Source organism: Vicugna pacos, unplaced genomic scaffold (genome assembly GCF_048564905.1).
Source record: "Vicugna pacos unplaced genomic scaffold, VicPac4 scaffold_18, whole genome shotgun sequence".
NCBI classification, from domain to species: domain Eukaryota; kingdom Metazoa; phylum Chordata; class Mammalia; order Artiodactyla; family Camelidae; genus Vicugna; species Vicugna pacos.
The window spans coordinates 1,623,581-1,640,053 of record NW_027328739.1 but is presented as its reverse complement, the minus strand read 5'-3'; the positions used below and the strand labels follow the sequence as shown (position 1 = coordinate 1,640,053).

The 16,473-nt window shown below is 45.1% G+C and overlaps 1 long non-coding RNA gene across 1 annotated transcript in view; it reads left to right on the top strand.

Moving 5' to 3' along the window:
- Positions 1-14,341, top strand: part of LOC140692850 (uncharacterized) — a 114,792-nt gene extending 100,451 nt beyond the window's left edge. Inside the window, exon 3 of the long non-coding RNA XR_012068458.1 lies at positions 14,201-14,341. This is a non-coding gene — a long non-coding RNA (uncharacterized lncRNA). The remainder of the gene's footprint in view (positions 1-14,200) is intronic.
- Positions 14,342-16,473: the final 2,132 nt, after the last annotated feature.

Sequence of the window (16,473 nt, the reverse complement as noted above, 5' to 3'; positions counted from 1 at the left end):
AAGATTTGCCGGTTTGTGGAATTTTCTAGCTCTGCCGTTATTAGGAATGGCGGTCATGTGGCATAGGCTCCCCTAGGTGGCAGCATTTGGCCATTCAGGATATGGTCTGTGTCCTGGCACTCCTCCCTCTCCTGCAATATTGCTGCCGAGATATCAGCTGAATCCCCTCTTGAGGTTCCCTTGTGACTATGTTGTTTCCTCCAGGTGCATTTTAAATCACTGTGATATTCGTGAGCTTTGTTGATTTGAATCATACAGCTGCTGGTAGGTCTATTGGGATTCCACCTCCTTTGGATGCTGTGTAATTCCTGAATTCGCATACATGATTCTTTCTTGGCTTTCAGGAAGTTTCAGTCTGATTTTTCTACAGATAAACTTTCAGACATTTTTTGTTTCCTTATCTCTTGCTTTTCCATCTGGGACCCTTATGAATTCTAGTTTTTCATGCCCTGTCTTAACCCAGGGTTCAACAGCAATGTTTACATTGCTTTGCACTTGCTTTCCTATGTCTGCTTCTGACCGAGGTTTTTCTGATCCCATGTCTTCACAGTCATTCACGCGTCCCTCTGCATTATCTAGTCTGCTTACGACTAAATTTTAGCCCTGATATTATCACATCCATTGAGTTTCCTGATATTTTTTGGCTCGTCTTTAGACTTTCTCTTCCCCTTTTCCGGTATTCTGCCTTATGTGATTCTGAGACACTGTTGTTTTTCAGTGATTTCCTGACCTCCATTTTCAACACATGGTCTGGATAGCGTTTTGCAGTCTAGTTGTTTGAAAGCTTATCTTTTGGGCCTTCAATATCTTTGGAACTGAAAATGGTACTTCCTGTTTCTTTTACTGTACTTCTTCACCTCTACTGCTCAGGTAATATCAGGTATGTAATGTGGACTTCTAGGGCTTTGTTAAGTGAAAATTTTAGACTTTTGGCTCTACGCAATTCCATGGGATTTCTGTGCGGACAATTTCTCCTAGACATTGATGCCATATCGTGTTCCTGTGTGTGTTGTCTGGTATATCTCCAATTGCTGTTGTTGCATTAGTTTTGATGAAAAACCAATACTATTTCGATTTGCATAACTTCATTTTGATAATGCTTATCTCACAATTCTGAAAGTGCGCAGGACACTTCCTCTTGTGGAAATGAAGCTTTTAAAGGTTCTCAGCTCTGCATTCTGCTCTATGTCATTTTGGAGTGTTTCCAAAACAGCAAACTGAGAGTGCGCTTGTGCTTTGTAGTTCCACGGGAATGTCCCAATGAAAGCAGTTCTTCTCAGAGCTTCTCTGTCTACAGAAACACCAGTGGAAGCATATCTATGGATGTCACATATCAGGGCCTGCTGGAATGATCCCGCAGACCTACCTTGGTGTCCTCGGTGCCGTACCGTGCTGGTGCCATCCAAAATGTAGCATCCGCTTTAGGGAGATAATGCTGTAGGTAATGCTTCCTCTTCTAACGCTGTGGACTTGGACCACTCTTCCTTGTCCTCTCATCCTTGTGGCACGGGTGCACGAAGGCAACCACACAGCTGTTGCGCATCCTGTGCCTCAAACCAAACCATAATCCCAGCCCAGGTTATGAATGTAGCAGATCCTAAGTCTTTTCATTCTGATTTCAAAACCAAGGCCCCCTGGATCCCTCAGACCAGATGAACGATATCTCTGATTCAGCCCCACACGTGCTCTATTGGCAAAATGCCCAATTGGTCCCTGGTCCTGCAGATGCACTGGGTGTGGCCATGGGACATATTGGTAATCTCAACCACGTGACCAGTTTTGATGCTTTATCATTGGTACACATTTTGGTTTGCTCTCTTGATTCGACCCACCACATCCCACAATGCACTCCAGATCCCTGAGACTCAGCGTGTGCCATCATTCGTAGCCCTATCCCTCACAGAACGTTGCCTCTGCTACCTCAAATGTGGCAGCTGGGATCTTGGACTCCGAATCAACTGTGGGGATATTTTGCGCTGGTTTCTTTGAGTTCTGTCAGCCAAGCATCTGCTGTGCACTCTTGTAAATCTCAGCACATCACCTTCTATCCCATGTCTCCTGTCCGCTTGAGAGTGTGCGTCCAAGTTAAACAGAGTTTCACCCTTGTTGCTCCATCACCAGGGGTCAGACCCTCACTGGATTCCATTTCCTGCTTTGCCTTCTCCTGCTTCCAGGTGTCCTGAGGCCTCATCCTGTCTTTGGAAGTAACAGACCTCTCTTCGGCAAGTGTCCTGTGCCAAGGGCTGGGTGAGTGGATGTTTCCATTGCTCTGTTCATGGGAGCGAGTGAGTGCAGGTTGCACTTCTTCTCTGCCAACTGGGCATCGATGAATCAACACTATCCAGATACATTTCACAGAAATGTGATATTTGCTTAGCTCTTTGTTTCTATACAGCCGTGGTGGGAGGGATGGTCCGAATACACCTGTTTTGACATTGTGTTGATATCTCATTTGCAGTCTTTAAGAAGTTTAAAAGAATTCATTTACATGTTTTGGGAGTTATACGAAAATGAAGTTATTTTTTGAAACACACTCAATCGACCTAGAAGCCAGACTTGTCAATTTTGGTAACATTTTGTCAGCTCGACGGAAAACCTAGACAGAGAGAATGCAAATTGGCAGTCCAAACTGTTAAAGGGTTCATGTCGGCTCTTTACGGTTGAAGCCTCCGAAACCAACAGGAACCATGAAATAACTATTGGAAACTTGAAATAACCCCCAAACTTGGATACACTTGTGCATTGGTGCCCTTTACTCCCAATGACACCTACTGGCCAATATTGGCATTTCAAGGGGTAACATCCCTCTCTAGGAAAATACAAGAGGAAAGAAACCAAATATATACGTGTAGGTTTGAATCCAAAAGCACCTAGAGGCATTCTAGCTAGGAGAACCCTGCTGCAATTATGCTAGTCTATGGAGAACCAGGTGTTCTTCTATCAGTGATGAGAACGCTTAATCATCCGATCATGTTGGGTAAAGCCATTTAACGCAACCAAGTCTGCACCCGCATGATATAGTGCCCACGGGGGCTTGACTCAAGTGAAAGACGATCCACATAAGCTGTGTCTTTTATATCATTGGCGACTTTTACAGTACAGTTCTCTTTCTGACTTGTACTCTTTACCTATACTGTCTTGAAAAATTGAGGCCTAATACAGATTCAAGTTCAGTCAGATTCCCCTCTCTTACCACACTCCCTTCACCCCAGGGAAGACATAAACACAACATTTGCTGAATCTAGCGGAAGGCCATCGTTTCTAGGTGTGAGCTAAGTATTCAATTCCTATCTATTTCAGCCAAGTTTATTGGACCTTTAAGGAGTTCACTGTTGTTCACAGAGTGTGAAGCTGGAGGAACTCTGATTCTAGGAGGGGCTTGTTTTACTCGTAATGGCTTCATTGCAGCTCAGCTACTGATCCTTCAAAATGGATGCCTGTGTGGAGGGGAGGGAAGGCAAGTGCTTGCTAGCTAGGCCCAAACCTGGGAAAAGGCTTACCTGGGCTTGGTGAATTCTGGTCTGAATGGCTTGGGAAGGCCCCTTGGGAAGTGTGGATTCCCATGACCTCTTCCAAGAACAGGAGCGTTTTGATCATCTCTGCCATCTCTTCTCTTGCAGACGTCAGGGACCTTGGACCCGTTCTTGGAGAAGAGAATTGAGGAACTTCCTCAAGTCCACGTTGGCACTCCGTATGTTTCTGCCAGTATCAGCGAGGTTCAATATGTCTCATGAATGTCTTTTGAGCCTGGTATCCTCTACAGCTGTCTCCACGCCAGTATTCTCCATTGTAGCAGAACATCTCTCATCCATGTGTTCGCATCTCTCCTCAATCCGTTCAGCCAGCTTTTCGGCCAGCTTCTCTTCGTGTCTCCCCTAAAGTTGACTTCACCAGGACTGGGCAAGTCTGAAAGTACCTCGGAGCCTCACCAGTAAGCTGATGACAGGCAGATCTTCCACTGTCTGCCCTTTCAGGTTCTGGAAACTGACCTGTGACCTCAGGTCTTTGGGCAGCAGCAGTATCTCGAACTTACACAGCTTCCCGGACCAAACACCTAAGCCAAGCTCCACAGAGGGCGGCAGCCCCTCCATCACACTGATCCACCCACAGAACTCTGCCCGGTTACCTAGGATCCAACAGCCACAACAAGCCTCGCGGTGCACACCAACATTCCACCTGGAATCCAACCGCTAACTGCCATCCCCAATGGCTGCTGCATCTTGTCAGTGTTGGGGGAGGGGCTGCATCCGACGAGAAGTTCCTAAGGTAAATGTGATTCTACCCACTAGCGTCCCATGGGCCTTTCTTCTTCCCTCTTTCCTTTTGTTCAGATCTCTATGCACAGTACCAATGGAGGGAAGTGTGTCCCTTTTCAGTTGATGGTTTCACACGTCTTTAAACTTTCTAACAGTTCACAGTACACAGAGACCCACTAAAGGAGACTTATGTTCCTATAATATCCGTACACCCGGAATACATATGCGTCGCCTGATTTCTGCTGAAACACCCGCACTCTCAGGACATGGATCCATTGGTTTCATGGGGGCTGAAATTCCAAGAAATGAAACCAACCCCAATGTGCACTTTGCTGTCAGTCTCTTTTGCTCTTAGTACACTTTGGCAGAGCTACTTGCCTTTGTTATAGGCTTCTTACAATTCTTCTCTACGTAGCCTAGAATATGGCATTCCTTCATCCTGTTGGAAGACATACAAGTCTACATCACGGACTAGGAATCCATTTGATTCCAAATCGGCATTAGGGTTAGGTCACGATATGTTCTTATGAATCAAAATTTACGAATATGAATGCACGCCTCCGAATACAAGTGTGCTGAGTACATGCAAGCCGCGATAATGGGTCGATGCATGCTGAATGATCCTTGACATCACCTTAAGTATTTTCTTTTGAATAATCATGGTTCCCTTGGTAAATATCAGCCAACCGTACCATTTTGGTGTTTGTTTGTTGGTTTGATTCTTTGTTGGTCTGCTTCTCGCTTGTATTGCAAACACGACAGGCCATGCATCTCTCCTTAAGCTTGAAACAGAGAGTCAAATAAGCTGATTCACTTAAGAGAGTGCTTCCAATCACCTATGATTTCCTGCTTCCCTCTCCCATCTTTAGGGTTTTGATGTCCTCCTTGCCTTCTTCTTGTTTCTTCTTTGCCACTCATGCTCTTCTTGCATTTCCAATAATGGTTTCTTCTTTCCATTTCATCTTGCTGCTTTTCTATTCAGGGTAGATTTCTCAACCATTCTTGTAGGATAAGTTTTGAACTGCTGAATTCTTTTAAGATTTGCCAGTTTGTGGAATTTTCTAGCTCTGCCGTTATTAGGAATGGCGGTCATGTGGCATAGGCTCCCCTAGGTGGCAGCATTTGGCCATTCAGGATATGGTCTGTGTCCTGGCACTCCTCCCTCTCCTGCAATATTGCTGCCGAGATATCAGCTGAATCCCCTCTTGAGGTTCCCTTGTGACTATGTTGTTTCCTCCAGGTGCATTTTAAATCACTGTGATATTCGTGAGCTTTGTTGATTTGAATCATACAGCTGCTGGTAGGTCTATTGGGATTCCACCTCCTTTGGATGCTGTGTAATTCCTGAATTCGCATACATGATTCTTTCTTGGCTTTCAGGAAGTTTCAGTCTGATTTTTCTACAGATAAACTTTCAGACATTTTTTGTTTCCTTATCTCTTGCTTTTCCATCTGGGACCCTTATGAATTCTAGTCTTTCATGCCCTGTCTTAACCCAGGGTTCAACAGCAATGTTTACATTGCTTTGCACTTGCTTTCCTATGTCTGCTTCTGACCGAGGTTTTTCTGATCCCATGTCTTCACAGTCATTCACGCGTCCCTCTGCATTATCTAGTCTGCTTACGACTAAATTTTAGCCCTGATATTATCACATCCATTGAGTTTCCTGATATTTTTTGGCTCGTCTTTAGACTTTCTCTTCCCCTTTTCCGGTATTCTGCCTTATGTGATTCTGAGACACTGTTGTTTTTCAGTGATTTCCTGACCTCCATTTTCAACACATGGTCTGGATAGCGTTTTGCAGTCTAGTTGTTTGAAAGCTTATCTTTTGGGCCTTCAATATCTTTGGAACTGAAAATGGTACTTCCTGTTTCTTTTACTGTACTTCTTCACCTCTACTGCTCAGGTAATATCAGGTATGTAATGTGGACTTCTAGGGCTTTGTTAAGTGAAAATTTTAGACTTTTGGCTCTACGCAATTCCATGGGATTTCTGTGCGGACAATTTCTCCTAGACATTGATGCCATATCGTGTTCCTGTGTGTGTTGTCTGGTATATCTCCAATTGCTGTTGTTGCATTAGTTTTGATGAAAAACCAATACTATTTCGATTTGCATAACTTCATTTTGATAATGCTTATCTCACAATTCTGAAAGTGCGCAGGACACTTCCTCTTGTGGAAATGAAGCTTTTAAAGGTTCTCAGCTCTGCATTCTGCTCTATGTCATTTTGGAGTGTTTCCAAAACAGCAAACTGAGAGTGCGCTTGTGCTTTGTAGTTCCACGGGAATGTCCCAATGAAAGCAGTTCTTCTCAGAGCTTCTCTGTCTACAGAAACACCAGTGGAAGCATATCTATGGATGTCACATATCAGGGCCTGCTGGAATGATCCCGCAGACCTACCTTGGTGTCCTCGGTGCCGTACCGTGCTGGTGCCATCCAAAATGTAGCATCCGCTTTAGGGAGATAATGCTGTAGGTAATGCTTCCTCTTCTAACGCTGTGGACTTGGACCACTCTTCCTTGTCCTCTCATCCTTGTGGCACGGGTGCACGAAGGCAACCACACAGCTGTTGCGCATCCTGTGCCTCAAACCAAACCATAATCCCAGCCCAGGTTATGAATGTAGCAGATCCTAAGTCTTTTCATTCTGATTTCAAAACCAAGGCCCCCTGGATCCCTCAGACCAGATGAACGATATCTCTGATTCAGCCCCACACGTGCTCTATTGGCAAAATGCCCAATTGGTCCCTGGTCCTGCAGATGCACTGGGTGTGGCCATGGGACATATTGGTAATCTCAACCACGTGACCAGTTTTGATGCTTTATCATTGGTACACATTTTGGTTTGCTCTCTTGATTCGACCCACCACATCCCACAATGCACTCCAGATCCCTGAGACTCAGCGTGTGCCATCATTCGTAGCCCTATCCCTCACAGAACGTTGCCTCTGCTACCTCAAATGTGGCAGCTGGGATCTTGGACTCCGAATCAACTGTGGGGATATTTTGCGCTGGTTTCTTTGAGTTCTGTCAGCCAAGCATCTGCTGTGCACTCTTGTAAATCTCAGCACATCACCTTCTATCCCATGTCTCCTGTCCGCTTGAGAGTGTGCGTCCAAGTTAAACAGAGTTTCACCCTTGTTGCTCCATCACCAGGGGTCAGACCCTCACTGGATTCCATTTCCTGCTTTGCCTTCTCCTGCTTCCAGGTGTCCTGAGGCCTCATCCTGTCTTTGGAAGTAACAGACCTCTCTTCGGCAAGTGTCCTGTGCCAAGGGCTGGGTGAGTGGATGTTTCCATTGCTCTGTTCATGGGAGCGAGTGAGTGCAGGTTGCACTTCTTCTCTGCCAACTGGGCATCGATGAATCAACACTATCCAGATACATTTCACAGAAATGTGATATTTGCTCAGCTCTTTGTTTCTATACAGCCGTGGTGGGAGGGATGGTCCGAATACACCTGTTTTGACATTGTGTTGATATCTCATTTGCAGTCTTTAAGAAGTTTAAAAGAATTCATTTACATGTTTTGGGAGTTATACGAAAATGAAGTTATTTTTTGAAACACACTCAATCGACCTAGAAGCCAGACTTGTCAATTTTGGTAACATTTTGTCAGCTCGACGGAAAACCTAGACAGAGAGAATGCAAATTGGCAGTCCAAACTGTTAAAGGGTTCATGTCGGCTCTTTACGGTTGAAGCCTCCGAAACCAACAGGAACCATGAAATAACTATTGGAAACTTGAAATAACCCCCAAACTTGGATACACTTGTGCATTGGTGCCCTTTACTCCCAATGACACCTACTGGCCAATATTGGCATTTCAAGGGGTAACATCCCTCTCTAGGAAAATACAAGAGGAAAGAAACCAAATATATACGTGTAGGTTTGAATCCAAAAGCACCTAGAGGCATTCTAGCTAGGAGAACCCTGCTGCAATTATGCTAGTCTATGGAGAACCAGGTGTTCTTCTATCAGTGATGAGAACGCTTAATCATCCGATCATGTTGGGTAAAGCCATTTAACGCAACCAAGTCTGCACCCGCATGATATAGTGCCCACGGGGGCTTGACTCAAGTGAAAGACGATCCACATAAGCTGTGTCTTTTATATCATTGGCGACTTTTACAGTACAGTTCTCTTTCTGACTTGTACTCTTTACCTATACTGTCTTGAAAAATTGAGGCCTAATACAGATTCAAGTTCAGTCAGATTCCCCTCTCTTACCACACTCCCTTCACCCCAGGGAAGACATAAACACAACATTTGCTGAATCTAGCGGAAGGCCATCGTTTCTAGGTGTGAGCTAAGTATTCAATTCCTATCTATTTCAGCCAAGCTTATTGGACCTTTAAGGAGTTCACTGTTGTTCACAGAGTGTGAAGCTGGAGGAACTCTGATTCTAGGAGGGGCTTGTTTTACTCGTAATGGCTTCATTGCAGCTCAGCTACTGATCCTTCAAAATGGATGCCTGTGTGGAGGGGAGGGAAGGCAAGTGCTTGCTAGCTAGGCCCAAACCTGGGAAAAGGCTTACCTGGGCTTGGTGAATTCTGGTCTGAATGGCTTGGGAAGGCCCCTTGGGAAGTGTGGATTCCCATGACCTCTTCCAAGAACAGGAGCGTTTTGATCATCTCTGCCATCTCTTCTCTTGCAGACGTCAGGGACCTTGGACCCGTTCTTGGAGAAGAGAATTGAGGAACTTCCTCAAGTCCACGTTGGCACTCCGTATGTTTCTGCCAGTATCAGCGAGGTTCAATATGTCTCATGAATGTCTTTTGAGCCTGGTATCCTCTACAGCTGTCTCCACGCCAGTATTCTCCATTGTAGCAGAACATCTCTCATCCATGTGTTCGCATCTCTCCTCAATCCGTTCAGCCAGCTTTTCGGCCAGCTTCTCTTCGTGTCTCCCCTAAAGTTGACTTCACCAGGACTGGGCAAGTCTGAAAGTACCTCGGAGCCTCACCAGTAAGCTGATGACAGGCAGATCTTCCACTGTCTGCCCTTTCAGGTTCTGGAAACTGACCTGTGACCTCAGGTCTTTGGGCAGCAGCAGTATCTCGAACTTACACAGCTTCCCGGACCAAACACCTAAGCCAAGCTCCACAGAGGGCGGCAGCCCCTCCATCACACTGATCCACCCACAGAACTCTGCCCGGTTACCTAGGATCCAACAGCCACAACAAGCCAAGCGGTACACACCAACATTCCACCTGGAATCCAACCGCTAACTGCCATCCCCAATGGCTGCTGCATCTTGTCAGTGTTGGGGGAGGGGCTGCATCCGACGAGAAGTTCCTAAGGTAAATGTGATTCTACCCACTAGCGTCCCATGGGCCTTTCTTCTTCCCTCTTTCCTTTTGTTCAGATCTCTATGCACAGTACCAATGGAGGGAAGTGTGTCCCTTTTCAGTTGATGGTTTCACACGTCTTTAAACTTTCTAACAGTTCACAGTACACAGAGACCCACTAAAGGAGACTTATGTTCCTATAATATCCGTACACCCGGAATACATATGCGTCGCCTGATTTCTGCTGAAACACCCGCACTCTCAGGACATGGATCCATTGGTTTCATGGGGGCTGAAATTCCAAGAAATGAAACCAACCCCAATGTGCACTTTGCTGTCAGTCTCTTTTGCTCTTAGTACACTTTGGCAGAGCTACTTGCCTTTGTTATAGGCTTCTTACAATTCTTCTCTACGTAGCCTAGAATATGGCATTCCTTCATCCTGTTGGAAGACATACAAGTCTACATCACGGACTAGGAATCCATTTGATTCCAAATCGGCATTAGGGTTAGGTCACGATATGTTCTTATGAATCAAAATTTACGAATATGAATGCACGCCTCCGAATACAAGTGTGCTGAGTACATGCAAGCCGCGATAATGGGTCGATGCATGCTGAATGATCCTTGACATCACCTTAAGTATTTTCTTTTGAATAATCATGGTTCCCTTGGTAAATATCAGCCAACCGTACCATTTTGGTGTTTGTTTGTTGGTTTGATTCTTTGTTGGTCTGCTTCTCGCTTGTATTGCAAACACGACAGGCCATGCATCTCTCCTTAAGCTTGAAACAGAGAGTCAAATAAGCTGATTCACTTAAGAGAGTGCTTCCAATCACCTATGATTTCCTGCTTCCCTCTCCCATCTTTAGGGTTTTGATGTCCTCCTTGCCTTCTTCTTGTTTCTTCTTTGCCACTCATGCTCTTCTTGCATTTCCAATAATGGTTTCTTCTTTCCATTTCATCTTGCTGCTTTTCTATTCAGGGTAGATTTCTCAACCATTCTTGTAGGATAAGTTTTGAACTGCTGAATTCTTTTAAGATTTGCCGGTTTGTGGAATTTTCTAGCTCTGCCGTTATTAGGAATGGCGGTCATGTGGCATAGGCTCCCCTAGGTGGCAGCATTTGGCCATTCAGGATATGGTCTGTGTCCTGGCACTCCTCCCTCTCCTGCAATATTGCTGCCGAGATATCAGCTGAATCCCCTCTTGAGGTTCCCTTGTGACTATGTTGTTTCCTCCAGGTGCATTTTAAATCACTGTGATATTCGTGAGCTTTGTTGATTTGAATCATACAGCTGCTGGTAGGTCTATTGGGATTCCACCTCCTTTGGATGCTGTGTAATTCCTGAATTCGCATACATGATTCTTTCTTGGCTTTCAGGAAGTTTCAGTCTGATTTTTCTACAGATAAACTTTCAGACATTTTTTGTTTCCTTATCTCTTGCTTTTCCATCTGGGACCCTTATGAATTCTAGTCTTTCATGCCCTGTCTTAACCCAGGGTTCAACAGCAATGTTTACATTGCTTTGCACTTGCTTTCCTATGTCTGCTTCTGACCGAGGTTTTTCTGATCCCATGTCTTCACAGTCATTCACGCGTCCCTCTGCATTATCTAGTCTGCTTACGACTAAATTTTAGCCCTGATATTATCACATCCATTGAGTTTCCTGATATTTTTTGGCTCGTCTTTAGACATTCTCTTCCCCTTTCCCGGTATTCTGCCTTATGTGATTCTGAGACACTGTTGTTTTTCAGTGTTTCCCTGACCTCCAATTTCAACACCTGGCCTGGATAGCGTTTTGCAGTCTAGTTGTTTAAAATCTTATCTTTTGGTCCTTCAAAATCTTTGGAACTGAAAATGGTACTTCCTGTTTCTTTTACTGTTCTTCTTCATCTCTACAGGTCAGGTAATATCAGGTATCTAATGTAGACTTCTAGAGCTTGGTTAAGTGAAAATTTTAGACTCTTGGCTCTACGCAATTCCATGGGATTTCTTTGAGGACAATTTCTCCTAGACATTGATGCCATATCGTGTTCCTGTGTGTGTTGTCTGGTATATCTCCAATTGCTGGTGTTGCATTAGTTTTGATGAACATCCCATCCTATTTCGATTAGCATAACTTCATTTTGATTATGTTTATCTCACAATTCTGAAAGTGCGCAGGACACTTCCTCTTGTGGAAATGAAGCTTCTAAAGGTTCTCAGCTCTGCATTCTGCTCTATGTCATTTTGGAGTGTTTCCAAAACAGCAAACTGAGAGTGCGCTTGTGATTTGTAGTGCCTCGGGAATGTCCCAATGAAAGCAGTTCTTCTCAGAGCTTCTCTGTCTACAGAAACACCAGTGGAAGTATATCTATGGATGTCACATATCAGGGCCTGCTGGAATGATCCCGCAGACCTACCTTGGTGTCCTCGGTGCCGTACCGTGCCGGTGCCATCCAAAATGTAGCATCTGTTTTTGGGAGGTAGTGCTGAAGGAAATGCTTCCTCTTCTCATGCTGTGGTCTTGAACCACCCTTCCTTGTCCTCTCATCATTGTGGCACGTGTTCACGAAAGCAATCACAGAGGTGTTGCGCATCCTGTGCCTCAAACCAAACCATAATCACAGCCCAGGTTATGAATGTAGCAGATCCTAAGGCTTTTCATTCTGATTTCAAAACCAAGGCCCCCTGGACCACTCAGACCAGATGCACGATAGCTCTGATTCAGCCCCACACGTGCTCTATTGGCAAAATGCCCAATTGGTCCCTGGTCCTGCAAATGTACTGTGTGTGGCCATGGGCCATATCAGTAATCTCAACCGCGCGACCAGTGTGGTTGCTTTATCATTTGTACACAGTTCGGTTTGCTCTCTTGATTCGACCCACCACATCCCACAGTGCACTCCAGATCCCTGAGACTCAGCGTGTGCCATCATCCGTAGCCCTATCCCTCACTGACCATTGCCTCTGCTACCTCAAATGTGGCAGCTGGGATCTTGGACTCCGAATCAACTGTGGGGATATTTTGCGCTGGTTTTGGAGTCCTGTCAGCCAAGCATCTGCTGTGCACTCTTGTAAATCTCAGCACATCACCTTCAATCCCATGTCTCCTGTCCGCTTGAGAGTGTGCGTCCAAATTAAACACAGTTCACCCTTGCTGCTCCATTACCAGGGGTCAGACCCTGCACTGGTTTCCATTCCCTGCTTTGCCTTCTCCTGCTTCCAGGTGTCCTGAGGCCTCATCCTGTCTTTGGAAATAACAGACCTCTCTTCGGCCAGTATCCTGTGCCAAATGCTGGGTGAGTTGGTGTTTCCATTCCTCTGTTCATGGGAGCGAGTGAGTGCAGGTTGCACTTCTTCTCTGCCACCTGGGCATCGATGAATCTACACTATCCAGATACATTTCACAGAAATGTGATATTTGCTTAGCTCTTTGTTTCTATACAGCCGTGGTGGGAGGGATTTTCCGAAGACCCCTTTTTTGACATTGTGTTCATATCTCATTTGCTGTCTTTAAGAAGTTTAGCAGAATTCATTTACATGTTTTAGGAGTTATACGAAAATGAAGTTACTTTTTGAAACACACTCAATCGACCTAGAAGCCAGACTTGTCAATTTTCTAACATTTTGTCAGCTCTACGGAAAACCTAGACAGATAGAATGCAAACTAGCATTCCAAACTGTTAAAGGGGTCATGTCAGCTCTTTACGGTTGAAGCCTCTGAACCCAACAGGAACCATGAAATAACTATTGGAAATATGAAATAACCCCAACCTTGGATATACTTGTGCATGTGGTGCACTTTACTCCCAATGACACCTACTGGCCAATGTTGGCATTTCTAGGGGTAACATCCCTCTCTAGGAAAATACAAGTGAAAACAAACCAAATAAATACATTTAGGTTTGAATCCAAAAGCAACTAGAGGCATTGTAGCTCAGGGAACCCTGCTGCAGCTATGCCAGGCTATTGAGTACCAGGTGTTCTCCTATCAGTGATGAGATACTTTAATCATCCGATCATGTTGGGTAAAGCAATTGAACGCAACCAAGTCTGCACCACATGATATAGTGCCCCTGGGGGCTTGACTCAAGTGAAAGAATGTCCACATAGCTGTGTCTTTAATGTCATTGGCGACTTTTACAGTTCAGTTCACTATCTGATTCTAATATTTACCTAGACTGTCTTGAAAAACTGAGGCCTAATACATATTCAAGTTCAGTCAAAGATTCCCCTCACTTACCACACTCCCTTCACCCCAGAGAAGACATAAACCCAGCAATTGCGGAATCTAGTGGAAGGCCATCGTTTCTTTGTGGGAGTTAAGTATTCAATCCCTATATATTTCAGTCGAGGGTATTTGACCTTTAAGGAGATCACTGTTGTTCATAGAGTGTGAAGCTAGAGGAACTCTGGTTCTAGGAGGGGCTTGCCATTCTCGTACTGGCTTCATTGCAGCTCAGGTTCTGATCCTTCTGATGGATGCCTGAGTAGAGGTGAGGGAAGGGCAAGTGCTTGATAGCTAGGCCCCAACCTGGGAAAAGGCTTACCTGGGCTTGGTGCATTTTGGTCTCTAGGGCTTGGAAATGACCCTTGGGACGTGTGGATTCTCACGACCTCTTCCAAGAACATGAGCATTTTGATCATCTCTGCCATCTCTTCTTTTGCAGACGTCAGGGATCTTGGACCCGTTCTTGGAGCAGAGAATCGAGGAACTTCCTCAAGTCCACGTTGGCACTCCGTAGGTTTCTGCCAGGATCAGCGAGGTTCAATATGTCTCATGAAAATCTTTCGAGCCTGGTATCCTCTACAGCTGTCTCCAGGCCAGTATTCTCCACTGTAGCACAACATCTCTCATCAATGTGTTCGCATCTCTCCTCAATCCGTTCAGCCAGCTTTTCGGCCAGCTTCTCTTCGTGTCTCCCCTAAAGTCGACTTCAACAGGACTGGGCAATTCTGACAGTACCTCGGAGCCTCACCAGTAAGCTGATGACAGGCAGATCTTCCACTGTCTGCCCTTTCAGGTTCTGGAAACTAACCCGTGAACTCAGGTCTTTGGGCAGCAGCAATATCTTGAACTGACACAGCTTCCCGGACCTAAGACCTAAGCCAAGCTCCACAGAGGGCGGCAGCCCCTCCATCACACTGATCCACCCACAGAACTCTGCCCGGTTACCTAGGATCCACCAGCCACAACAAGCCTCGCGGTACACACCAACATTCCACCTGGAATCCAACCGCTAACTGCCATCCCCAATGGCTGCTGCATCTTGTCAGTGTTGGGGGAGGGGCTGCACCCGACGAGAGGTTCCTAAGGTAAATGTGATTCTACCCACTAGCGTCCCATGGGCCTTTGTTCTTCCCTCTTCTCTTTTGTTAAGATCTCTATGCACAGTACCAACGGAGGGAAGTGTGTCCATTTTCAGTTGATGTTTTCACACGTCTTTAAACTGTCTAACAGTTCACAGTACACAGAGACCCACTACAGGAAACTATTTTTTCTGTAATATCCGGACACCCGGAATACATATCCGTCGGTTGATTTCTGCTGAAACCCCCGCATTCTCAGGACATGGATCCATTGGTTTCATGGGGGCTGAATTTCCTAGAAATGAAACCAACCCCAATGTGCACTTTGCTGTCTGTCTCTTTTGCACTTAGTACACTTTTGCAGAGCTACTTGTCTTTGTGATAGGCTTATGCCATTTCTTCTCGACGTAGGGTAGAATATGGCGTTCATTCATCCTGTTGGAAGACTTGCAAGTCTATATCACGGACTAGGAATCCATTTGACTCCAAATCGGCATTTGGGTAGGTCACTATATGCTCTTATGAATCAATATTTACGAATATGAATGCACGCCTCTGATTTCCGAATACAAGTGTGCTGAGTACATTCAAGCCGCGATACTGGTTCGATGCGGGCTGAATGATCCTTGACATCACCTTGAGTATTTTCTTTTGAATAATCATGGTTCCCTTGGTATCTGTCAGCCAACCGTACCCTTTGGGTGCTTGTTTGTTGGTTTTATTCTTTGTTGGTCTGCTTCTCGTTTGTTTTGCAATCACGTCAGGCCATGCATCTCTCCGTTCGCTTCCAACAGAGAGTCATATAAGCTGATTCACTTAAGACAGTGCTTCCAATCACCTAGGATTTCCTGCTTCCCTCTCCCGTCTTTAGGGTTTTGATATCCTCCTTGCCTTCTTCTTGTTTCTTTTTGCCACTCATGCTCTTCTTGCATTTCCAGTAATGGTTTTCTTCTTTCCATTTCATCTTGCTGCTTTTCTATTCAGGGGAGAATTCTCAACCTTTCTTTTAGGATAAGGTTCGAACTGCTGAATTCTTTTAAGATTGGCCGGTCTGTGGAATTCTCTAGCTCTGCCGTTATTAGAAATGGCGGTCATGTGGCCTAGGCTACCCTAGATGTCAGCATTTGGCCATTCAGGATATGGTCTGTGTCCTGGCACTCCTCCCTGTCCTGCAATATTTCTGCCGAGATATCAGCTGAAACCCCTCTGGAGGTTCTCTTGTGACTATGTTGTTTTCCTCCAGGCGCATTTTAAATCACTGGAATGCTCATGAACTTTGTTGATTTGACTCCTACAGCTGCTGGTAGGTCTATTGGGATTCCACCTCCTTTGAACGCTGTGTACTTCCTGAAATCGCATAAATGATTCTCTCTTGGCTTTCAACAAGTTTCAGTCTGATTATTCTACAGATCACTTTTCAGACATTTTGTGTTTCTTTCTCTCTTGCTTTTCCATCTGAGACTCTTACGAATTCTAGTTTTTCATGCCTTATCTTACCCCAGGATTCAACAGCATTGTGTTCATTGGTTTGCACTTGCTTTCCTATGTGTGCTTGTGAACGAGAGATTTCTGTTACCCTGTCTTCACAGTCATTCACGCGTCCCTCTGCATTATCTATTGTGCTTAGGACTGA